This window comes from Leucopleurus acutus, assembly GCF_964270905.1.
Source record: "Leucopleurus acutus genome assembly, chromosome: 6".
Lineage (NCBI taxonomy): Eukaryota > Metazoa > Chordata > Mammalia > Artiodactyla > Delphinidae > Leucopleurus > Leucopleurus acutus.
In genome coordinates, this window is record NC_139149.1 from 36,623,598 (window position 1) to 36,633,168 (window position 9,571).

The following is a 9,571-nucleotide window of genomic DNA, read 5'->3' on the forward strand; positions in this document are numbered from 1 at the left end:
TCTGCAGTGTCAGCTGTTACTTCTCCTTTTTCATTTCTAATTCTATTGATTTGAGTCTTCTCCCTTTTATTCTTTATGAGTCTGGCTAATGGTTTATCAATTTTGTTTATCTTCTCAAAGAACCAGCTTTTAGTTTTATTGATCTTTGCTATCGCTTCCTTCATTTCTTTTTCATTTATTTCTGATCTGATCTTTATGATTTCTTTCCTTCTGCTAACTTTGGGTTTTTTTTGTTCTTCTTTCTCTAATTGCTTTAGGTGCTAAGTTATGTTGTTTATTCGAGATGTTTCCTGTTTCTTAAGGTAAGATTGTATTGCTATGAACTTCCCTCTTAGAACTGCTTTTGCTGCATCCCATAGGTTTTGGGTCGTCATGTCTCCATTGTCATTTGTTTCTAGATATTTTTTGATTTCCTCTTTGATTTCTTCAGTGATCACTTCATTTTTAAGTAATGTATTGTTTAGCCTCCATGTGTTTGTATTTTTTACAGATCTCTTCCTGTAATTGATACCTAGTCTCATAGCGTTGTGGTCAGAAAAGATACTTGATACAATTTCAATTTTCTTAAATTTACCAAGGCTTGATTTGTGACCCAGGATATGATCTATCCTGGAGAATGTGCCATGAGCACTTGACAAAAATGTGTATTCTGTTGTTTTTGGATGGAATGTCCTATAAATATCAATTAAGTCCATGTTGTTTAATGTATCATTTAAAGCTTGTGTTTCCTTATTTATTTTCATTTTGGATGATCTGTCCATTGGTGAAAGTGGGGTGTTAATGTCCCCTACTATGAATGTGTTACTGTCGATTTCCCCTTTTATGGCTGTTAGTATTTGCCTTATGTATTGAGGTGCTCCTATGTTGGGTGCATAAATATTTACAATTGTTATATCTTCTTCTTGCATCGATCCCTTGATCATTATGTAGTGTCCTTCCTTGCCTCTTGTAATAGTCTTTATTTTTAAGTCTATTTTACCTCATCTGAGAATTGCTACTCCAGCTTTCTTTTGGTTTCCATTTGCATGGAATATCTTTTTCCATCTCCTCACTTTCAGTCTGTATGTGTCTCTAGGTCTGAAATGGGTCTCTTGTAGACAGCATATATTGGGTCTTGTTTCTGTATCCATTCAGCCAGTCTGTGTCTTTTGGTGGGAACGTTAAATCCATTAACAGTTAAGGTAATTATCAATATGTATGTTCCTATTCCCATTTTCTTAATTGTTTTTGGTGTGTTATTATAGGTCTTTTCCTTCTTTTGTGTTTCTTGCCTAGAGAAGTTCCTTTAGTATTTGTTGTAAAGCTGGTTTGGTGGTGCTGAACTCTCTCAGCTTTTGCTTGTCTGTAAAGGTTTTAATTTCTCCATCAAATCTGAATGAGATCCTTGCTGGGTAGAGTAATCTTGGTTGTAGGTTTTTCTCCTTCATCACTTTAAATATGTCCTGCCAGTCCCTTCTGGCTTGCAGAGTTTCTGCTGAAAGATCAGCTGTTAACCTTATGGGGATTCCCTTGTGTGTTATTTGTTGTTTTCCCCTTGCTGCTTTAATATGTTTTCTTTGTATTTAATTTTTGACAGTTTGATTAATGTGTCTTGGTGTGTTTCTCCTTGGATTTATCCTGTATGGGACTCTCTGTGCTTCCTGGAGTTCATTAACTATTTCCTTTCCCATATTAGGGAAATTTTCAACTATAATCTCTTCAAATATTTTCTCAGTCCCTTTCTTCTTCTCGAACTCCTGTAATTCGAATGTTGGTGCGTTTAATGTTGTCCCAGAGGTCTCTGAGACTGTCCTCAGTTCTTTTCATTCTTTTTTCTTTATTCTTCTCTGCAGTAGTTATTTCGAGTATTTTATCTTCCAGGTCACTGATCCGTTCTTCTGCCTCAGTTATTCTGCTACTGATCCCATCTAGAGTATTTTTAATTTCATTTATTGTGTTGTTCATCACTGCTTGTTTTATCTTTAGTTCTTCTAGGTCCTTGTTAAATGTTTCTTGCATTTTCTCTATTCTATTTCCAAGATTTTGGATCATCTTTACTGTCATTATTCTGAATTCTTTTTCAGGTAGACTGCCTATTTCCTCTTCATTTGTTAGGTCTGGTGGGTTTTTATCTTGCTCCTTCATCTGCTGTGTGTTTTTCAGTCTTCTCATTTTGCTTATCTTACTGTGTTTGGGGTCTTCTTTTTGCAGCCTGCAGGTTCATAGTTCCTGTTGTTTTTGGTGTCTGTTCCCAGTGGCTAAAGTTGGTTCAGTGGGTTGTGTAGGCTTCCTGGTGGAAGGGACTAGTGCCTGTGTTCTGGTGGATGAGGCAGGATCTTGTCTTTCTAGTGGGCAGGTCCACGTCTGGTGGTGTGTTTTGGGGTGTTCTTGGACTTACTTTGATTTTAGGCAGCCTCTCTTCTAATGGGTGTGGTTGTGTTCCTGTCTTGCTAGTTGTTTGGCATAGGGTGTCCAGCACTGTATCTCGCTGGTCTTTGAGTGAAGCTGGGTGTTGGTGTTGAGGTGGAGATCTCTGGGAGATTTTCACCGTTTGATATTACGTGGAGATGGAAGGTCTCTTGTGGACCAGTGTCCTGAAGTTGGCTCTCCCTCCTCAGAGGCATAGCACTGACTCCTGGCTGTAGCACCAAGAGCCTTTCATCCACACGGCTCAGATTGAAAGGGAGAAAACGTAGAAAAAAAGAAAGAGGATAAAATAAAATAAAGTAAGGTAAAATAAAGTTATTAAAATAAAAATATAATTATTAAGAAAAAACAATTTTTAAATAAAAAAAAACAAAACTAAATGGACAGATAGAACCCTCGGACGAATGTTGAAAGCAAAGCTATACAGACAAAATCTCACACAGAAGCATACACATACACACTCACAAAAAGAGGAAAAGGGGAAAAAAAAAAATAAATCTTGCTCTCAAAGTCCACCTCCTCAATTTGGGATGATTTGTTGTCTATTCAGGTATTCCACAGATGCAGGGTACATCAAGTTGATTGTGGAGATTTAATCCGCTGCTCCTGAGGCTTCTGGGAGAAATGTCCCTTTCTCTTCTTTGTTCGCACAGCTCCCGGGGTTCAGCTTTGGATTTGGCCCCACCTCTGCATGTAGGTCGCCTGAGGGTGTCTGTTCTTCTCTCAGACAGGACGGGGTTAAAGGAGCTGCTGATTCAGGGGTTCCGGCTCACTCAGGCCGGGAGGAGGGAGGGGTACGGAGTGCGGGGCGAGCCTGGCGGCAGAGGCCGGCAGGGCGTTGCAGCAGCTTGTGGCACACCGTGTGTTCTCCCATGGAAGTTGTCCCTGGATCCCAGGACCCTGGCAGTGGCGGGCTGCACAGCTCCCGGGAAGGGAGGTGTGGAGAGTGACCTGTGTTCGCACACAGGCTTCTTGGTGGCAGCAGCAGCAGCCTTAGCGTCTCCTGCCCGTCTCTGGGGTCTGTGCTGTTAGCCGTGGCTCACGCCCGTCTCTAGAGCTCCTTTAAGCAGCGCTCTTAATCCCCTCTCCTCTGGCACCAGGAAACAAAGAGGGAAGAAAAAGTCTCTTGCCTCTTCGGCAGGTCCAGACTTTTTCCCGGACTCCCTCCCGGCTAGCCATGGTGCGCTAACCCCTTTAGGCTGTGTTCACGCCTCCAGTCCTCTCCCTGCGCTCCGATGGAAGCCCGAGCCTCAGCTCCCAGCCCCCAGCCCGACCCCGCAGGTGAGCAGACAAGCCTCTCGGGCTGGTTAGTGCTGGTCGGCACCGATCCTCTGTGCGGGAATCTCTCCACTTTGCCCTGTGCACCCCTGTTGCTGTGCTCTCCTTCGCAGCTCCGAAGCTTTCCCACTCAGCCACCCGCAGTCTCTGCCCGAGAAGGGGCTTCCAGTGTGTGGAAACCTTTCCTCCTTCACGGCTCCCTCCCACTGGTGCAGGTCCCGTCCCTATTCTTTTGTCTCTGTTTATTCTTTTTTCTTTTGCCCTACCCAGGTACGTGGGGAGTTTCTTGCCTTTTGGGAGGTCTGAGGTCTTCTGCCAGCGTTCAGTAGGTGTTCTGTAAGAGTTGTTCCCTGTGTAGATGTATTTCTGATGTATCTGTGGGGAGGAAGGTGATCTCCGCGTCTTACTCTTCCGCAATCTTCCGAGTTAAAACTTTTAAAGGACTTAAAATGAGATATTACCTAATAGGTGCAAAATAAATGTTAGTTATTATTATCCTAAATGTTCCATTAATCATAAGTTTCTGTGCTTTTTACATATTCATTATATAGTCTTCATAACCATCATTTTATTGATGTTTAATAGAACATAAATAGCATGCTCTACAAAATGTCTCTATAAATGTCATTTATTTGTACATTATTCTGTTTGCTTCTTGTTTTTTGAAATGTTTTCTATTGTACATTAACTTTTTCCGTATTCTGGATTATTCCCGTACGATAGACCCCTAGCCCGAAAGAGTTTAGAGGAAGAAAGAATATAGAAATCTTTGGGTATTTTGATATATATTGAAAGTAGGACTTTAGGTTATGAATATATCTTTACTGAGTCCTTTCTGATCTCCCTTCAGAAATTGACATGATTTTCTTCATCCAGCCATTCAACGCCTGCTGATGTGTTTATCAAGGTTCATTTAAGAAAGGTCATTATAGGAAATGACCGTATTAAAATTCATATATATATAAAAGTATTTGAGTTTCAGATCTTTAAAACATAGTTCCCTAAGTATAATCACATCATGTTAGAATTTTGCTGCCAGTAAGGAAACTTTGAACTCAAAAAAAAAAAAAAAAGAAAGCCCACTTAATGACATTTTTAGCACATAAAATTCCCCCTCTGAATCATGCACTCACAAACCATGCACCCCTAAACATTTAGCTCCTCCTGACTCATTCTGAAACACTCTGACAACTTCTCCATTGAAATTCAAAATGTCCCAATACGGTAACATCCTCTTTTCCTCTAATTAATTAGTTCCCTTTCCCACTGGCAAAATGCAAGAGTGATAATCTCTGTATTTACAGATTGTGGAATGAAGCACACGCCTGGAATCTTCCACTGCCCACTCCTCTAAGCATTCCCATCTTCCAGGCATGCCTGTCTCAATCCTAATACTGGATTTTCATTGTCCTCCTTCCCTGCCACCCCACCAGCACTGCCAATAGGTGACATCTTATCCTTCAAAATCCCGGATGTTCTTAAACTCCATTTCCATCTGTGGATGCTATAATTTCTGTGCCCTCTCTGCACAGTTTGCATAAGGGGACACACTGTCCTCACTAATTTATGTGGATTGATCCAGGCTTCCAAGACACAGTTAGCTCTCCCATGACAATCTGCTTACTTTCCTCTTCTACCAATACACTCTGAGTGTTCCATCTTGTATAGGGGGTCTCTCTACATGGAGAGCTCCCATCATGCCAGAGAAAAATTGAATCCATTGTGTTTGCTCTCAATAGCCCCTTTCCCTTATTGCTAATTATTACAGTACCCAAGAAATAAACATGAAACTCATTCCTCAGGTATTTTTCTATTCCGTTGCTACAACTCACACTGGGCTGCTGGTCTGGCAAGCTTTCAGGTTCCTTTGCCACCAATTATTGAATTAACTAATTTTCCAGCAAGCTCGCTCTTTGTTCTGTGTAGCACATAAGTGGCACTCAGGGATGGCAAGTTTATACTAAGAAAGCAAGACAAGTACTAATTTAAGTCACTATGAGAAGCACTTAAAACCCCACACCTTCCTAGTAGACCCTTACTGACCATTATCAACCTCCCAAGTGGGACCAAGTGAATGACTTCAGAGACCTGAAAATTTTACCTAAGTGGCCTTGCATGAACCCAGACTAAATTTGAAATTAAAGTCATTCTTTGAAACCCCACTGGAAATTCTAGCAATGTGGCTAGGGAGATGCTACTGGTTGGCAAAATGGCAAGTCATTTATCCTCTCTGCCCTTGTTTCCTCACACATGAAATGAGGAACACTGATTTGCTTCACAGGAAGGCTACATGCGTTTAATTAATTAACATAAATCAAAAATAAAAGCTGTGGAACACCTTTGCTGAGCCCCTAAACTTGGTAAATCTGCCAATAGCATTCATTGTTTAGTTGATCTAACCTAGGTCTTTCCTTAAGTTGTGGCTCTGGTCTGGCCCATAAGTACATTTTTGTCTACATTTATAGAAATTTATAGGCACACATGTGAGTTTTGGTTTCCTATTTTAATGTTTTCTTTTCACTGCTGCAATTGTTGAGGTCTTATGTTTTCTTCATCAAATGCTCACTGAGCTCCCCATTTACTACAGAAAACACTAGGCAGACATGCCAAAAACTTGCATGTCCGACTAGCGTATATCTAGCCAAATGAGCCCACATCAAACTCAGTTTTCCTTTCCTTACTCCAAAGTACCTTCTGTGACTAGACAAAAGGTGATGGAAACTTCATCCTAGAACATCAAACCCTGCCAGGCACATTTCCATCTGTCCTGTTGAAGATTGCCAAAAACAGTTTTTTAGGGTTTTTTTTTCCCTTAGTCAATCAAAAATTCTCTCAGGCAGAAGTTATTTTAGGACTAGGAAATGTGTTAGTTCCTACCCTGACTGACTTCTTGGACTTTGGAGGACATACCTGACCAAAATAGGGGGCAGAAAAACAACTGATGTACAGAAGTGGTACCTTCAGAATCTGTTTACTTCCTTCTTTTAGCTACAATAAAACACCCAAAGACATTCAGCCTAAGTGATGAAGAATCATGTCTGTAAGGAGAGAGAGGAAATCAGATGTCTTAGATCCTAAAGAGGTAGGAAGCTTTACAGCTAGAGCCTAGAGCCAAGAAGATTAGAAGAGAAATGATATTAATGCCAAGGAGGGAAGGTCAAGGTCAAGGACTTGGGGTTGAATGATCAATGGCTGGTTGTCCAAGACAAAAAGTAGACTGCCCATTTTGACACTGGGACAAGGAAAAGTCTTACTGATAAACAGGGGCAGAGATAGGAAACATTCATGTTAAATGTGTTTATTCTCTTCTGTAAAGAAGACCAAATTGTTAAAGGGGAAAGGTTTCTTAATACCTCTCCCTGAACTGACGCTGTATCAATTTGCTAATTTGTGCCAAATTAAGTCATCTCTCATCAGTCAACTTTAATTGATTCTCAGGACCACCAAGTATTCCCAAGACCAGTTCCCGCCCTGGTATAGGCTTTATTGCTTAAGAGGGGGAAGTGTAAGCTGGGACGAAGTGAGAGAGTGGCATGGACATATATACACTACCCAATGTAAAATAGATAGCTAGTGGGAAGCAGCCGCATAGCACAGGGAGATCAGCTCAGTGCTTTGTGACCCACCTAGAGGGGTGGGATAGGGAGGGTGGGAGGGAGACGCAAGAGGGAGGAAATTTGGGGATATATGTATATGTATAGTTGATTCACTTTGTTATACAGCAGAAACTAACACAACATTCTAAAGCAATTATACTCCAATAAAGATGTTAAAGAAAAAAAAAAAGACTGTTCTATGAGTCTTTTTTCATGTTTTTCCTAAATAGCCACAGCAGGATTATGCCTGAACATTGTAGTTTCTAGATGCACAGAGATGTTAGTGAGTCTTTATTAAGAAATCATAGTTTTGATCACCATGCTACACACTATAAGAATTTTTTTTAATGAGGTTCTTCCTTCCACTAATAAAATTTGATTTTTAATTGAAAAGTCTGTACTCCCACAACGATAACAGCACTGAACAAATGCATTAACAAAGTGATTTATAGTCAAATGTAAGTCAAGATAGTACTGATAAAGCAGAATCCAGAGTTCTTGAATGAGCACCCTCCAACCACAAGACCAGGAAATGAGGTCAGACCTAACTGGGGAAAGTGACCACCCCAGCTGCCTTCCTTTTTTACTTCCCACTCACTCTTTAACCCTCTGGCATCTGTCTTCCCTCCACCACATGCTGGCTATATGGAAGTTGGTGGTTCCCAAATTTAGTGTGCATCAGAATTACCTGGAGAGCTTGTTAAAACACAGATTGCTGGGCTCCACCCCCAGTGTATCTGATTCAGTAGATATGGAATAGGGCCCAAGAATTTGCATTTCCAACAAATTCCCAGGTTCTGCTGCTGCTGCTGACCTGGGAACCTCATTTTTTTTTTTTTTATTTTTTTTTTTTATTACCGGTACACGGGCCTCTCACCGTTGTGGCCTCTCCTGTTGCGGAGCACAGGCTCCGGACGTGCAGGCCCAGCAGCCATGGCCCATGGGCCCAGCCACTCCGCGGCATGTGGGATCCTCCCAAACCGGGGCACAAACCCGTGTCCCCTGCATCAGCAGGCGAACTCTCAACCACTGCGCCACCAGGGAAACCCCAGGGAACCTCATTTTGAGAGCCACTGATCTGTGGAAACTGCGGTGTAACCTTGACCCAATCTATTTTCTGAAAATGAGAATACCTACTACCTCTTCCTCAGAGAATTACGGAGAAGACCTGAAACTTGTAAATGAAATGAATCACTGTGAAAGAACTTTATAAACTAAGCAGATACAGTACTAGTGATCTTCAGTATGGACCTAATTGTCTCTCTGTTGTATTTGATCACAAGGAACACTTTCTTCTTGAAACTCTGGTCTCTGTCCCACTGTTCTTTTCTGTCTCCTTTATCATTCCTCTTTCTCCTTTATTCCCTGCTCTTCTCTCTCCATACTTTCTCTCTACATATCCATCTAGTCTCACTGGCTCAAAAATCACTTATAAAAAAAATCTAACTTATCCTGTTCTGGTCATAACTTCTCTCAGATTAAAAATATATATATCATATTTTACCCTCTCCTGTACCTAACTCTTCTTCCCAGATACCAACAGTCTTAAATGCTTCCTATTACAGCCTTTAATGTCATCTGCCATATTGCCTCCCTTCCTCTACAATCCCAATGCTGCCACTCTTGTTGGCCTCCGTCCCACAGGCCTCCCACCTGGCCTCTCTACTTCTATAGCCTCCCTGCTCCCATCCTCCTAAATGCTCCCTCTTGTGAAGCTATTTTCATCAAGCCCCTTCCTCTCAAATCCACTCTGGCTCTCCATGGCCTAAATAATAAACTCCCAAAGCTAACTCAAATATTAGCATCTTTGAAATCTGCCTTCACTTTTGAACAGAAGCTGGATGGGTGTCTGTCAAAGGCAGTAGTAGAACAGATTCCTGTACTGAGTGATCTTCCCTTACCACTCTCCAATTAGGTATTTACAATCTTTAGTACTACTATTTCTCTAATAAAGCCATGGCTACAATCAATCCATCCTACTAACTTTTCATACCAAAATACCATCTTAAGTATTACACATGTGCCTTTGCCAGTGATGTTACCTCTCCTTTCTGCCCACACAAATTAATTGAGGTCAAAGTTAATGCCTTTTCTACTGGTGCTTGTAACTCCATACATTCTAAAGCACTTTGTACTTAAAGTCTTCCCCTTCTTTCTCCTCTTCTTTTCCTTCTCCTCCTTCTCCTTCCTCCCTCCTTCCCTCTCTCCCTCTTTCCTTCTCTCCCCTGAGTCACTATACAACATGCTTTAAAACCTCTTATCCTTAAAAAAAAATAACTCCATTGACCCAC